Source organism: Electrophorus electricus, chromosome 22 (genome assembly GCF_013358815.1).
Source record: "Electrophorus electricus isolate fEleEle1 chromosome 22, fEleEle1.pri, whole genome shotgun sequence".
NCBI lineage: Eukaryota > Metazoa > Chordata > Actinopteri > Gymnotiformes > Gymnotidae > Electrophorus > Electrophorus electricus.
This window is the reverse complement of record NC_049556.1, coordinates 1,384,356-1,402,465: the sequence shown is the minus strand read 5'-3', so window position 1 is coordinate 1,402,465 and position 18,110 is coordinate 1,384,356. Positions and strand designations below refer to the sequence as shown.

General features: G+C 43.5%; 1 protein-coding gene across 1 annotated transcript in view; it reads left to right on the top strand.

Moving 5' to 3' along the window:
* The window catches only part of tnfrsfa (tumor necrosis factor receptor superfamily, member a), a 23,818-nt gene extending 23,463 nt beyond the window's left edge, over nucleotides 1-355 (top strand). Inside the window, exon 10 of the mRNA XM_035521638.1 lies at nucleotides 1-355. This exon is cut by the window's left edge and continues 514 nt beyond it. The gene's annotated coding sequence lies outside the window, so the exon portion shown is untranslated.
* The last annotated feature ends 17,755 nt before the right edge of the window (nucleotides 356-18,110 follow it).

The window sequence follows — 18,110 nt, the reverse complement described above, 5'->3', positions numbered from 1 at the left end:
GTAGCCGGGACGGTCAGCGTGGAAGCCCACACAGGACCTGGTGAAGTCCATCGCTGGCTAACGGGAGACCGCCTTTACCAGTGCGGCCTTTCCCAAGATGCACTGGTTCCAGGTTTTTGAAACTACGGGTTAGTCCAAAGCCTGCAGAGAGATTTCAGCATGACTCTGGTCATGCGTGAAGTGAAAACACAAGATGGTGTCTCTCTGGCATTGTCTCTTTCCTTTGTTTTTGACTAAATTTTCCCTTTTTTTCTGGTTGATTTAGAGATGAAACCATGGACACTACATGCAAGGATCTCTGTGTGGGTTTGTTTTTTACAAGGAAATGGGGAGTAAAGAGGAAATAAAAAATAAATAAATAAATATATATATATATATATATATATATATATATATATATATATATATATATATATATATATATATATATATATATATATATAAAAACAAAAAAATCTGGGATTGTAATGTAAGGCTGCCTTCAAACGTTTTAAAGTGCATTCGCATTGAACACGTTTATTCAGCCGCGGAAACTCGAGTCATGTTCGCAGGCATGTTCGGCTGGGTCCCACAGCCGGGTGCTTCGGCCTTGGGTCGTAGTGGAACAGAAACAGCACACTGTATTTTGCAAAGGGCACATTCTTTTTGTGACCGAGAGTCAGTCATTTTTCCCGTCGACTGGGAGGCCGGAGGGATGGCGTCGCTGCGTTCAGTGCGTTCCGTGGGACGTGTGCGTTTCTCTTTCCTGGCCTTCGGCCTCTCCCATTTCCTTATTTATGTGGAAACAAATGACGTATTTATTTTTTAAGTATGTAAGTATATATATGATTATTTATACCTGTTAACCGACAACGGTTTGGGTTAGTCTGCCTTGTGGTGTAAGGCGCCGTGACTGAGAGTGCTCCGGCGGGAACACTTCGCCTGAGCGGCACTTCCTGGTTCATCCTCGCTGCTGCGTCGCTGCCCGTGTCCTAGTGGATGCTTGGGAATGCGCCGCTTTTTCAACACACACACACACACACACACACAAACACACACACACACACACAAACAAACACAAACACACACACACACACACACACACACACAAACACACACACACACACACACACACACACAAACACACACACAAACACACACACACATACACACACACACACACACAAACACACACACACACACAAACAAACACAAACACACACACACACGAGCGATGTGCGGTCGTCCCCAATTCCAACCCTGGACCTAATGAAAAGATGAAGTTCATGTTTCATTCGTGTAAATTCATTCAGAGGGGGTTTTTGTATTGGCTTGCATTGTAGAGTCACAGAGTGATCCTCCGTTATGTTAAATAAATGTTACAGATTTACTATTATATATTTATGGAAACGCAGATTTAATAATACTGAAGAATAGTGATAAACTCCAACCTGAAGGATGAAACAGATGAATGATTGTCCAGATTTATAGAGCTGTGTGGAACTGGTTTAGGCCTAAAACGCTGATCTATGAGTTCCTTTTGACCTATGAACTTACAGTGTTAGCACTGCTGTGGCTGTACTTACAGATCTGTTTCCAGCAGCAGGGTTTATGGAGACAGATCCTGGATCAGTTTTAGCTTTCGATACATGTGGTTTTCCCATATGAAGTTAGTATAGGAAACTGTAACCAGATCAGTGCAAAATGGGTCATAGAGCCTTTTCTGCCTTTACCCTTTACTTGGATAAGACACAGTGCAGTGCTGCCACCTAGTGACCAAGTGTAAAATGAGAAAAGTTCCCTGCTTCAGTTTCAGCGCCGCAACCTTTGGAATCTACTGAGTCTATTTTCTTTGCACAGACACTCGCCCTGCAGAGGTTGGCCCCTAACGGAGCGATTGGGAGTAGGGCTTTACCCTACAAGGGTCCCGCAGTGGCCTGTAGATAAGCTCTGTGTGTGTGTGTGTGTGTGTGTGTGTGTGTGTGTGTGTGTGTGTGTGTGTGTGTGTGTGAGTGTGTGTGAGTGTGTGTGTGTGTGTGTGAGTATGTGTGAGTATGTGTGTGTGTGAGTGTGTGTGAGTGTGTGTGTGTGTGTGTGTGTGTGTGTGTGTGTGTGTTTCACTTCCCCACACTTACCTGTTTAACGCATTTGTTTTGATCCCAGTGCACTACCCCATCCACGAGAAAGAGCTCTCTAGGTTTAGAAAGGGCGCTCCGAGTTTAGAAATAGCTCTCCAGGTTTAGAAGTCAAACTTCCTAAACTTTCCTAAACACTTGTTTGCTTTTTACTGGATGTATGATGTTTGCTGTTGCAAATGTATTTGTAGAATGTTTCCATTTTGAAATAAAAGTTTCTTATTATGAAAGTTCAGTGTTATTTCTAATTGAGATCAGTAAGCACCTCTTCTTACAGACGTCTTGTGGACAAACTTGTGGTTCTCAGGTCCAGTGTGTGTGTGTGTGTTTGGATCAGGGCTGGATTCCCAAGAGCACTAAACATGGGATTGGTTTGCTTTGTTTACATCAACACTGCTGCCAATAAACGTGCACACATCAGCCTCGGTCTTACCGTGGAGGACAGGTTTGTACACATAACAGAAGAGCTGTAGCAACCAGCTCAAGGCACCGGGGCAGAACGTGCACCAACCTGTGCACATGCCCGCTCCCACTCCACTCTTGCAGGGGCATTCAGAAGGACCTGGCAACCCTGAGCCACAAGGATTTTACTTCCTGAAAAAAATACCTGTTTGTTATGAATTTCTGCAGACTGAATCCTAATATGTTTGCAGAATTAATATTTTCATTTAACCAGTTTGTTCCTGCATACGTTATTTGTAGATTATGTTGTACATATGTTTGTACATAATTTAATGTCAGTAAGAGTAATATGTACTAAATGTGAAAATCCATTGCTCTGTCACTTAAAAACCCTACCTAATAGAAACATTCTAAAAACTAAAGTATTATATGGTCGAACTATTTCAGTTTGAGAAGCAAAAAAATGTGGCTTACCCATTGTAAGAGTGCCAGATAAGTGCAGTACATATTGACTTTGATACCATGGTAACGTAGCATGGTGCATATTGATTCTGATACCATGGTAACGTAGCATGGTGCATATTGATTCTGATACCATGGTAACGTAGTATGGTGCGTATTCATTCTGATACCATGGTAACGTAGCATGGTGCGTATTCATTCTGATACCATAGTAACGTAGTATGGTACATATACATTCAGATACCATGGTAACGTAGCATGGTGCGTATTCATTCTGATACCATGGTAACGTAGTATGGTGCGTATTCATTCTGATACCATGGTAACGTAGCATGGTGCGTATTCATTCTGATACCATAGTAACGTAGTATGGTACATATACATTCAGATACCATGGTAACGTAACATGGTACATATTCATTCTGACACCATGGATATATGGATATCCGGATACAAAAAACTTGTTTTCTTGTAAGCTCGTGGGAAACACATTTTTGTGGCACTCATGGGAATAAACTCTCATAAAAAATAAATAAAAACCAGAAAAGATGACTCCCATCTGAGAGAATCGTTGTGTTGAAAATGTTTTGACATTCTGAAAACATGTAGGCCCCACTACTCTAGTATATAAGCAGAACCTTAACCCTGTACTGTACTACAGCTGTACGTAAGAGACTGGGGGACGGTCCACACCACTGTGGGATATTCACCACGCCTGTCACCCTTCTGAGGACACATGACTGAGTGAAGCAGTCCTATTCAACATTTACTGCCCTCTTAAAGAGTAGGTGTTAGCTGGATGCTTTTAATATATTCATTGTGTACTGTAAGCTTGCTTGTAAATACTGTTCACATGAACACTAGAACAGAAAGTGGCTAGTGTGCTATATAGCCACACTCAGCTATACAGCACACGGGCCACACTCAGCTATACATCACACTGGACACACTCAGCTATACAGCACACTGGACACACTCAGCTATACAGCACACTGGACACACTCAGCTATACAGCACATGGGCCACACTCAGCTATACAGCACACTGGACACACTCAGCTATACATCACAGTGGACACACTCAGCTATACATCAAACTAGACACACTCAGCTATACAGCACACTGGACACACTCAGCTATTCAGCACACTGGACACACTCAGTTATACATCAGACGGGACACACTCAGCTATACAGCACACTGGACACACTCAGCTATACATCACACTGGACACACTCAGCTCTACAGCACACTGGACACACTCAGCTATACATCACACTGGACACACTCAGCTATACATCAAACTAGACACACTCAGCTATACAGCACACTGGACACACTCAGCTATACAGCACACTGGACACACTCAGCTATACAGCACATGGGCCACACTCAGCTATACAGCACACTGGACACACTCAGCTATACAGCACATGGGCCACACTCAGCTATACAGCACATGGGCCACACTCAGCTATACAGCACACTGGACACACTCAGCTATACAGCACACTGGACACACTCAGCTATACATCAAACTAGACACACTCAGCTATACAGCACACTGGACACACTCAGCTATACAGCACACTGGACACACTCAGCTATACATCAGACGGGACACACTCAGCTATACAGCACACTGGACACACTCAGCTATACATCAGACGGGACACACTGAGCTATACAGCACACTGGACACACTCAGCTATACAGCACACTGGACACACTCAGCTATACAGCACACAGGACACACTCAGCTATACAGCACACTGGACACACTCAGCTATACAGCACACTGGACACACTCAGCTATACATCACACTGGACACACTCAGCTATACAGCACACAGGACACACTCAGCTATACAGCACACTGGACACACTCAGCTATACATCACACTGGACACACTCAGCTATACATCACCCTGGACACACTCAGCTATACAGCACACTGGACACACTCAGCTCTACAGCACACTGGACACACTTGTTAGCCGGCGCAGCTAGCGTCAATCCCCCTGGAGCACGCCCACAAGTTGGTACATTTCTACCAGTGCCGGCACCGGCTCGCCCGCCGCCAGGCCCAGCTCCAACGCGAGGCCCTGCCCATGAGGGCGGAGCAACACCAGAAGGTCCACCTCGGTGAGACAGCAGGAGCGTCTCCACAGATGCGTAGAGAGGACGTGGAGCATTCTGAGGTGGGGCACGTCAGCATTGGTCCAGCACAGGTAACGGACACACTAGAGGCCCGCGAAGCACCACAGCCCAGCCGAGAGGACCCCGAGGGTGCAGAGCAGAGAGATCCAGAGAGAAGCCCAGAACCGGAGGCTGGTGGGTTGGCTAGCGTAGGACCCCGGACCTCCAGGAGTGTGACTACTGCAAAGCCGGCCAGCCAGATTGTGATCATCATTGAGATAAAAGCCCCACGCAAGAAGGTGCTTAGAGAGCAAGAGACAAGCACAGAGGGCGACACCAATTACATCACAGCCAGTCAGAATGCTCCATGCGCTCCCGCCATATTCTGACAGAAAAACAATGGCCGTTTTCGAGGCACATGTTAATTATGAGCAACAGATAAAAAGAAACAAACGCAGCATCTGACGTCATAGCGTCCAGGTTTGGGGCAATGTCTGGAGCAAACTGCACTGTGACTAACAACACTAATCTCCAACTCATTCACGAATGATGCTCTATAGGTCACACCTCACACAGAAACAATGCATCAGATGGGAACTGAAGGTTTTGATACAAGCTGATCACCTTCTTGCTACTTCACACTTCTGGCAGCGAGTAACTGAACGTGTTTCCTCCCGTCTGGTCTGCCATGTTCCAGCTTTACCATCTCTGTGCTTGCTAGGAGACCACGCTGCACATAATGTGCCAAGTCAATACAGCTGCAACACACTCACACACACACACACACACACACACACACACACACACACACACACACACACACTCACACACACTCACACACACACACACACACACACACACTCACACACACACACTCACACACACACACACACACACACACACACACACACTCACACACACACTCACACACTCACACACACACACACACACTCACACACTCACACACACACACACACACTCACACACACACACACACACACTCACACACACACTCACACACACTCACACACACACACACACTCACACACACACACACACACACACTCACACACTCACACACACACACACACACACACACTCACACACACACACACACACTCACACACACACACTCACACACACACACACACACTCACACACACACTCACACACACACACACACACACACACTCACACACACACTCACACACTCACACACACACTCACACACACACACACACACTCACACACACACACACACACACTCACACACACACACACACTCACACACACTCACACACACACTCACACACTCACACACACTCACACACACACACACACACTCACACACACTCACACACACACACACACTCACACACACACACACACACACACTCACACACACACACTCACACACACACACACACACACACACACACTCACACACACACTCACACACACACACTCACACACACACACACACACTCACACACACACACACACTCACACACACACACTCACACACACACACACACACACACACACACACACACACACACATACACAACTATATATATATATATATACATATCCTCACACTCAAACACATATACACTCAGAGTACATATACACACATCCTCACACTCAAAGACATATTCAGTCAGACTACATATACACACATCTTCACTCCCAAACACACACACACACACACACACACACACACACACACACACACACACACACACACACACACACAAACACACTCATACACAACTATGTATATACACATCCTCACACATCACCACTCCAAACACACATGCACTCACATACAACTACACATACACACATCCTCACTCCCAAACATTTCTCCACCTTTCAGTTAAGACACTGGAGTTAAAATGTTGAGATGCTCTGAATTCATCCATTAAAAGAGTCTAAACCCTTTGACCTCTTTAATAACGCTCCTTATAATAGGTTAAACCCTTTGACCTCTTTAATAACGCTCTTTATAACAGGATAAACCCTTTGATCTCTTTAATAACACCCATTATAACAGGATAAACCCTTTGACCTCTTTAATAACACCCCTTATAACAGGTTAAAGTCTTTGACCTCTTTAATAACACCCCTTATAACAGGTTAAAGTCTTTGACCTCTTTAATAACGCCCCTTATAACAGGTTAAAGTCTTTGACCTCTTTAATAACGCCCCTTATAACAGGTTAAAGTCTTTTACCTCCTTCAATCATCCCCTCAGCATCCACTATCCTGTACCAGCTGCAGCTCAAACACATCACATATGTACACAAACACACAAGTATGTGAATGGAAAAAAAACATAGAAAATACAGAGATTTCAGTGCATTAAATTGAATAAAGTGTTTATTTAAATTTTTATTTAATTGTTTGCCACATTTTATGCGTATCAAGAGGAGGAGAATAGTTGTTTAACTCAATGGTAATGACACATGTCATTATATAGATACATATACCATTATACAGAACCACTATATAATGAAAGTGTTCATTACCAGTTAAAGGTTTTTCCCAAGAGTCTTACACCCATGCAAAAAACCTTTAAAGGAGGTATTTTAAGAGTGTAGTCAAACCCCTAACATTTAACGCTCCGCTGTTATGTTAGGTCCAGTCATACATAGATGAACACTTTCAGGAGTTAATTTAAAATTTTGCTATGAAATACAGTGAAGAATCACAGCAGGGGGGAAGCTGTCAGCGATCTGTGGGGGAGATCTGGAGTGTGTTCACTCACATATGTTCCCTCTCTCTCTCTCTCTCTCTCTCTCTCTCTCGCTCTCTCTCTCTCTCTCTCTCTCTCTCTCTCTCTCTCTCTCTCTCTCTCTCTCTCTCTCTCCCCCCCCCCCCCGCCCCAACAGACTCAGAGGGAGAAATATGAATCACCAACCCAGTACACAACTGCAAAGGATTCTGGGAAAACACATGGTCTGAACTATATACAAGCCATGAATCAAACCACAAACACAAAAAGGATGATTCGCTGATCAGGGTCAGAGACTATTCATTTCCAATAACGGCAACAGGTGTAACATCACTTTCAGCATTTGATGTTGCTATGGTAACAATGGCGGTATGAAACCTAAGGGACCTAAGACCTAAGACCTCCACCACTGCCCTCGGGACACTCATCCATCTTGGAGTGAATGCCTTTTCTCTGTAGAGTTTCTCTGGAATGTTTGTGTCTCTAGCTTTCTGAATATGAGATGTTCATTTTATTTTGCAGTAGCTTCAGGTGTTGAGCCAGAGTGATCAGTCATTATTATAAGCTTGCCATCAAAATAGTAAAAATGTTTATTATCTTCAGCTTTCATTTGTCTGTCATAACCTGTCCATTTCTGGAAATCCTTTCTGGATCTTACAGCCTCACTCAGTTGTTGTGGTGCCTTATGGGATATGTAGTTTGATTGGGTGGTTGTATGTTCATCCCTGGAATGAGAGGAATAGTAGGGCCTTGCAGTGGTTTTCTGCAGTTTCCACAATATCATGTTTTCCTGAAGCATCTCTGAAGTAGTGCAGTACTGGTGCGTTGAGTCAGTCTACAGCAGAGCCATCCCCTCCTCTTCGGTGTGTGTGTGTGTGTGTGTGTGTGTGTGTGTGTGTGTGTGTGTGTGTGTGTGTGTGTGTGTGTGTGTGTGTGTGTGTGTGTGTGTGTGTGTGTGTGTGGTAGAACATACCAAGTCCAAGCCTGGGTCCAGAGCTCCTGACGATGAAAAATATGTTTTTTCATGATGGATCCTGTACCTCCAGTGAACTGGTGTTTGGCTGAATGTTTGTAACACCTGTAACATCTGACTGCGTGGCACCTGCACACATGCTCCAGGTGGCTTTTTACAGGATCCCAATCTATTGGGTGCCAGCAATCCAAGAGCAGTTCTACACATGAAACGCCATCGGAGGGGTCTGGCGGCCACAGTGCTGTGAGCCTCTGGGCTAAAACAAAAAGCCAACAGAGCTTGATTATGCTGTGGATAGAGACAAATTCTCACCAGTCCAGGAGCAGAGCCATTACAGCAAGCTCACATCTCTGTGTGCGTTTGGCTATGAACACACGATAGCTCACTCTGCTAATCTGCTAGTAGACAGGAGGCAGCTGTGTCCTGTGCTCAGAGGTGCTTTCCCGTTGTAGTTTGACAGAGTTGGTTAATGGAGTCACTACGTGATGTTCGTTACTGTACAGTGATAAAGCCCCCTTGAGTTTCACACACTCCTCTCAAAATTCAGTGTCAAGTTTTAGAGGTTTTGTTCTAAATTACAGTATCCTGTTGTGTGAGCCCTGCTCTGGCTCTTAATGATGAGGTGTGCGCCACCTGACGGATGTCAGACACACTCACACCTCTCTGAAACATCTGAGTGATGTCATATACACTCACACCTCTCTGAAACATCTTAGTGATGTCATATACACTCACACCTCTCTGAAACACCTGAGTGATGTCATATACACTCACACCTCTCTGAAATGATGTCATATACACTCACACCTCTTGGAAACACCTGAGAGATGTCATATACACTCACACCTCTCTGAAACACCTGAGTGATGTCATATAAACACACCTCTCTGAAACACCTGAGTGATGTCATATACACACACCTCTCTGAAACACCTGAGTGATGTCATATACACTCATAGCTCTCTGAAACACCTGTCACAATTCTGTCACAGAGCTGCTGTTTACATCCTTATGGAATCATCACCCACACATGAGTCTCATCACATCCTTATGGAATCATCTCCCACATCTGAGTCCTCACATCCCTTCCCAGAATCCTTCCCCAGTGTTCTGTGTTAGCCTCACAACACTCACCTCTGGGTCTGCTTTATGTTTTCTTACTTCCAAATAAAGCAGCTTGTCTCCAGCACTGATGTCTCACTTCTCTGTAAACAAAAAGGTCACAGACTGGAGGGAGACAGAGAGGAAAACACCAGCCTGCCTTCGCTATGAGCTAAACGGATGGGCAAAAACAGCCATGTCAGGACAACACTATTTCACTAGTTCAGGTTGTTTCTCTTTTGATTGATTGGCAGACATATGCCATGCACCTGCACAGGTAGGTGTGTGTGTGTGCTGACAAAGTCAGAGCTCACGCACGGCTAGATGTTTTGCCTTTTGAAATGTTTCTGTCCCAACATTTCTGAGTGGAGAATCTACTAGGATCATAAAACACAGAATGGCAGTGTGCCCATGAAATTACAAAAAACTAATGATTCATGGGAAGCATGGATACGGGAATGATGTAATAGACAGTCTGTGTTCTGATCTGACGCATCATCCCACATCACCTTCAGTAATCATGTAACGTCCTTGTTGTTAAATGTCCATGTGGGAAGGGAGTGAACCTCCCCAGGTCTGTCTTTCCCTCTCACAACCTCCCAGCGTTCAGTGCCTGTCACCTCGCAGCCACACCCTCACCTTGAGCCCTCTTTATACTGTGTAATAATTATTTTCATATCATGCTTTCCCCAAACCCAGCCCAACATAATGACTGCGACTAACCAGACGACAGTGTGTGTCCAGCTTCTACACCAGCTTACAATGTCAATGTATGTACATTCAAATTTCCATTGTGCCAAACTCGAAAAGGACTGGCAAGGTGATTTCAGTTACTGACCACATGCAGGTAGCATGTTTAAGATAATGAAACTGAGTTTGGTTTTACGTCTGTAGAGGGTGTTTCGCAACCACCACCTCATCCTAGCGTCTTACAATCTTGGTGCTGTATCTTTTAGTAAACTGTGTAAAGACACACGAGTCTGTCAGTGGTGGCTGGGGTCACTGGGGTCTGTTATGGGCATGTAACTCAGCCGTGGATGTGGGTCACGCACCTTCAGTTACCACAGGACAACCATGTCTGGAATTCCGTTAGATTCAACCAAGAAAGATGCAGAACGAAGAAATTAAAGTGATTTTAGAAGCCGGCCTGTTAAAGATTTATTAAAGCATCCCTAATACTAGAGAAACATCTGGCATCTCTGAGAGAGAGAAAGCGCGGGAGAGAGAGAGAGAGAGAGAGAGAGAGAGTGAGTGAGAGAGAGAGAGAGAGAGAGAGAGAGCGAGTAGGTTCAGGTACAGAGGATCTACTCAGGTATCAGAACTGACATAAATACAGATGCTGACATACAGATGAATGTCTCTCTGAAGTATAAATGTCTTGTTCAAGTCCAGGTGATGGAGCAGGTGTGTGCATGATTTGCATATCTCACTCTTTCACAGTGGAGTCAAACAGACGCTAATGTGACAGGAAACGTATCGAGCTGAGACTGTCCCCAGACCACCTCACTGTCCTGCAGGAAACACACAGAGCGGAGACTGTCCCCAGACCACTCCAGCCTCCTGGACCAGGTAGTGTGACGTTCCGAGGATAAGCACAATAAAACACAGATTTATTCTTATGAACATGCCACACATACGACTACCTCAAACGCTATACACAACTCAAACACTAACAACACTACAACACAGGAGACATATATACACTCAAGATGATTACACCTAACACAGAACAGGTGAACGACACAAGAGGGCGTGGCAACACAGACAAACACACACACGAAGACGTTTGAGGAGGGGGCGGGGCCATGACGTGACAGGTAGACCTCCTTTATTCTGTCTCCACAGGTATGGTGTACCATTTTATCGCATGTATCCTGTGCTGCAAGTGTCAGATTTGGCAGAAGATAAATGTCAGAGGTTAATTTCAGTGTCAGAAGTGTCAGAAGTTGTGATTGTTCACCATCTGTCAAATTACAGAATGTAGTTTGTTTGCTGCCAGCATGACAAAACCACCCCAGGTAGGTTGGATGTTCTGATTGGTCAGCCAGAGGTGAGTGGCGGTGGTTGAACTTCCTGAGAGGAGTTTTGAGAGCCCGCCTCCTTTAGCCTGTAATAAGAATCAACTGTTACACAGATGGCTGGGTGAAGGCAGGTAAGTGAAGAAAAGATGATCGCAGTAATCACAATGTAGGTAAGAGCATTGAAGTAAATGGAAAAATAGAAATTAATCTACAGCTGATCCCCTCTAACCCTAAACTTTTAACCCTAACCCTAATCCTAACTCTAACCTTAAACCTAACCCTAACCCTAAACCTTTAACCATAACCCTAATCCTAACTCTAACCTTAAACCTAACCCTAATTCTAATTTTAAACCTAACCGTAACCCTAACCCTAAACTTTTAACCCTAACCCTAACCCTAACTCTAACCTTTAACCCTAACCCTAACCCTAACCCTAATTCTAAACCTAACCGTAACTCTAACCCTAACCCTGACTCTAAACATTACCCTGACTATAACCCTATCCCTGACTCTAAACCTAACCCTAACCCTAACCTTAAACCTAACCCTAACCCTAACCGTGCCCTAACCCAAATCCTAACCCTAAGCCTGCAGATTGCACCTTTAAAAATGTTCTTCTTGTCCTTTCATGCTCCACACAGGCAGTGCGAGCAAACAGATGGGTAACACCAGCGCTCACACCAGGCTGCTGAACCAGAGCAACAGGAACGTACGTGTCTTCCTCACCCAGGACAAGCTGGAGGTGGACGCCTTCATTGCCAAGCTTGATGCCCCGGGCAGGATGATGATGTCGTTGCCACGGCCACCAACCTGGCCAGGCGGAATGATGAGGTTCGGTTTCCGCGGTGACATTGCAGGCCACTGCGTCTTGGCCTCACAGATGTGTAAGCTCCCGTAGAAGGAGAATCAGCATGTGTCTATCTTCATCGAGGATGAGGAAGATGAGAAGATCTGTTCTAAACATGTGTGTATATGTGTTCCTCTGACCTCACCAACATCCATCATACTGTACAATGTTTAAAGGGTGGATCATCTGTGCTGTGGATCGTCTTCAGGGGTGTAGTGGGCTGTGTGCGGTGTGGCCTTGACAGTGAGATGAAAACTCATTTTTATGTCGTATTATTTGAATTTTTTTCCAATCTTCTCATTGTTTTTGAGCTTGTACAATTGACTTTACTGACTAAAGTAAGCTCTATGACAGACAAATATTCTTCACTTTTAATTAATTGTCTAATTAATTGCCAGTTGATTAAAATTTAAAAAAAGAATTAACAAAGAAAATGAACAAATAAAATGAACCAAGTTAGTTTTAATGGCCTGCCTGTGTCTGCAGACCACTAACCCTGCAACGTGCTGTTAATTCCCTGTGGATGCAGACTTATTTGTGTGTGTGTGTGTGTGTGTGTGTGTGTGTGTGTGATAATCAGGCCTTCTCTCATCACTGTAAGTAGTTACATTGCCATATATGGACACTGTTTGCTTCTGTACTCCAGCACACTAAATGTAAAATCAATCCACCATAACTGTTACCATGCAGAACCTCGAGCGTATTTGCATCTACACTGTGTGAACCCTACAGGAACCACACACCCTTCTTTAGTTTTCTCTAGTTTTTCTAATCAGAACGGTGTGGCTGTCCGGCTGCTTGTACAGTAGACTACACCATGTGTCCGTGTAATATGTGTGTGGGAAAAAGGAGGAAATAAAATGATCTCTAGACACATTAACTTTTATTTACCGTCGCTTGTCTTGCTACTGACAGGTCAGACGTCTCTACAGCAACATAACAGGGTTTTCTAACTCTGGAGGAATTATATAGTGACTGCTGTCCCTTTGAGGAACTTGGACTCAGCAGTGGACCAAAAGTCCATCACACACACGACTTCATTTAAAAGCTTTTGACTGGTCACTTGTACTGTTTGTAATCAGTGTAATAAAAGCCAATACTATCACAGCCACTGCTACTGTTGAATAATGGAGTATGATTTCTATATAACTAACATAAATAGGTTCATGATCATATATGTGATTTTACAGTTTTTCTATTTCTTTATTTTGTCATTCCAGAGATCTGAAGACTGAGCTCAAGTTGAGGGGAAACAGTCAGCCATTTAAAATCTACCACATTATTAATAATAAGACTTGGAATATTTAGCACACATTAACATTAACAACGATTAATATAAGAGAACCGAACACTGAGCGGTAAGCCGTCACTTCAACAGCATTTCGTGCTTTTTTTCAGCTAAATCAGGATGTTCTTTGGGTCGTGTAGCGCTAAAACGCTGTAAATGACGTGAGAGACGTCTGTTCATCCCCACGAGTTTGACTGAACTGATATAATCTGTATGGCGCACTGTCTCCCTCTAGTGGTAAGAACAGGGTATTACAGGCGAGACGAGACAAGGCGTCAGGGAACAAGAGAGATGTTTTTTCTTTTTAATCAGCTAAAGCTATTGTGTGTCTACAGTGTACCAGCGTTACAGGAGTGATTAACTAATAATACATTTTCAAAAGATAATGAACAATATGAAAAGCTCATATGCAGACTGAACACAAAGCCTCATAGATGGAAAGCATGCACTCTACCACTGAGCTACATACTCTTCTGTGATATACACTTAATGTAAACGTAATGTTACAACAATACTGAGCACATCTACTCTAATGTTACACGCTGTCTAATAGGGTCCAACAACACTAAGGAAACCTAGGTTAGGTTAGTGTCAACATTTTACACTTTAACATTTCATACATTTCAGAAACGATCGTATAACACAGAATAAGCTACATCTCGATAAAGAGAGGAAAACCATGGACAATAATGGAACAATAATGTTTAATTTAAACCTGAAAACATTAACATTAAAGTGCATAATCAAGCCCTACTATATCATTTAAAGATTTATAGACGCAGTGCTTGAATAAGTCTGGGTTCAGAATGTGTAATTATACACAAGACATCAAATATTCAAATATACATCAGATATAGAGGGGCAGTAGTGAGTAACACTGGGTCTGGGTGTGTTTGTGAGAATGATTGCTGGTGCACAACCTGCTGGATGGAACTGGCTGAGAAAGACGCTTTAGTGTTACCATTACTGTTAATAAAAGTCCCCATAAACATATACTGTTAATAAAAGTCCCCATTAACTATACTGTTAATAAAAGTCCCCATTAACTATACTGTTAATAAAAGCCCATTATAAGGAGCATCTCTTGTGTTTCTATCAGCGCTGGATCTGTGTTTGCTGAAGGTTCTCTGACTGTAACAGAGACTGGAGGAGGAGGAGGAGGAACCAGGACCTGTACACATGTTAACTGTTAATAAAAGTCCCCATAAACATATACTGTTAATAAAAGTCCCCATTAACCTTACTGTTAATAAAAGTCCCCATTAACCTTACTGGTAATAAAAGTCCCCATTAACCTTACTGTTAATAAAAGTCCCCATTAACCTTACTGGTAATAAAAGTGATGGGCACATCAGGGTAAGAAGAGACGCGGCTGAAGTGATGCACCCATCATGCCTAGTGCCTACCGTACAAGCTGGTGGGGCAGTGCTATGATCTGGGGTTGCTGCAGTTGGTTAGGTCTAGGTTCAGCAACGTTATGTGCCCACAGAATGAGGTCAGCTGATTACCTGATATACTGAATGACCAGATTATTCCATCAATGGATTTTTTCTTCTCTGATGGCACGGGCACATTCCAAGATGACAATGCCAGGATTCATCGGGTTCAAACTGTGAAAGAGTGGTTCAGGGAGCATAAGACATAATTTTCACACATTGACTGGCCACCACAGAGTCCTGACTTGAACCCCATTGAGAATTTTTTGGAAATGCTGGAGAAGACTTTGGGAAGTGGTCCAAATCTTCCATTATCAATACAAGATCTTGGGGAAAAATTAATGCAACTCTGGACAGAAATAAATGTTGTGACATTGCAGAAGCTTGTGGGAATGATGCCACAGTGAATGCATGTCGTAATCAAAGCTAAAGGTGGTCCAAATAAATCTTAGAGTGTGTGACCTTTTTTTTGGCCAGGCAGTGCATAAAAGTGTAATTATGTAATCAAATAACATTTGCATCACATTTACGCCTTGAAGAATAACAGGTTATAAAACGCATCAAAATACTAAGGCCTGTATATTAGAGCTGTACAGCTGTAACATAGAGCTGTACACCTGTAACATAGAGGTATACACCTGTATGATAGAGCTGTGCACCTGTATGATAGAGCTGTACACCTGTATGATAGAGCTGTGCATCTGTATTATAGAGGTGTACAACTGTATGATAGAGCTGTATGATATGTTCTACTCTAAGTTCTGTGAAAGGTAAATAGAAGGATATAAAATGTAGTACCACTGAGAGCCACAAGAGGCATCTTAGGACAGTGAGTTCAAGAGTAAATGGGGCCTCAAACAAGTGTCCAAATACTTATCTACTATCTTTAACATCAACCCTGCAGTTACCATCCATTACTCATCTTTATGTACCTCTGTGTCTCAAAAACAACAACAAAGACTCTGTAGAAGCAATAGATTATTAATACCCCACAACATCCCCTGGATACACACACACTCACACACACACACACACACACACACACACACACACACACACACACACACACACACACACTCACACACACACACACACACATACACACACACACACACAGACACACACACACACACACACACTCACACACACACACACACACACGTTAATAAAATGGAGGCATGAGCTCAGAGGCAGGTGAGTGTTGTGGTTTCTGTTCAATTTCAGCTGTGTAGCAGAGGGAGGAAGTGCAGGGTGGTGGGTGTTATGGACTGTTAGAGGTGATAAATAGTGACCTGCTCTCTACTTCATGTTACTGATACTCAGTGGTGTTTAATAATATTAATTTAAAGTGTGCAGAATCAGACTTAATTCTCTCTTCTTTCACCTGCACATTCTCTTTTCTACTCTCCACAAACTTTGTGTTGGGTTTGCATGGATCTGGTGTTAAAGTGTTTAGAGTGTGATCATCTTACTGTGGTGTCTGAGTGATGAGGGCTTGATACTAGAACACGTGTGTCTGTCGCTGTGAGACACCCTGAGGAATTCTCTAGTGCTCTTCCTCTGACTGCTACCCTTGTGTGCTGGAGCAGGACAAACTGCTCCAGGGGAGAGAAGTGGATCAGCGCTGCCTCCTGTTCCCTCCCCCAGCATGGAGGTCCTGGAAATGTGTATTCAACACATTTACATTAAATAAATAATATTATTTATAATAATTATGATGAATAATTATGGCCTCACTGTGTCCAACATACACACCACACAGTGGAGGCACTTAATATAAAATGGAAACCACGGCCTGTTCTCTCTCTCTCTCTCTCTCTCTCTCTCTCTCTCTCTCTCTCTCTCTCTCTCGCTCATTCTCTTCCTCTCACTCTCCCCCCTTTCGCTCTCTCTCTTTCTCAGAAATGTGCTTGCACACACACCACATATAGCAAAGACACTTAAAATAACCTCATTAGAATAACTCGCATTAATTCTGAGAATACAGGAAGTGATGTGTCTTTAACACACACAGTCACTCAGTCAGTCCATCATTACTGGGACAGTATGGAGCTCAGTCCACTCCCTGTGGTGCTCTGTGAGTAAATGTTCTCTTTATGTCTTTATTAGAGTCAGAGGTGCTGTATTAAGTTGGTAATGTGCAGTCTGAGGATCCTGACTGATGAGATTATGTGGGTTAGTTGTGTAGTTTCCTCAGGAGGGAGGATCAGAGTTTCACTTCCATGTGCTCAGGTGTTCTCACTGTATCCAGATGTGTTATGGAAAGGGTTCTGTTTGATGTACTGGGCTGGAGAGCAGGAGGAGAAGTTCTTGTACATGTTTGTACTCAATTCATTAATTTCCCCTGTTCTTCGTTTCTACCTTGTTAGGTCGTGTTTTTAAACCCAATGTTTTCCTCAGTGTCTTGCTGGTTGTTCTAGCCGTTATCTCCTCATTGTGTTTGTACTAAGCCATTGTCTGAGCTCTTGTCTTGTTTCACGTTTATTCAGTCAGTGTTCTGGGTTCTGCCTTGTTGTCTGTGTATCTGTACCCTCTTTTCTCTCCGTTTGCCTGTTGATTTATTTTCCCGATTTTCGTGTTTTGCTTTCT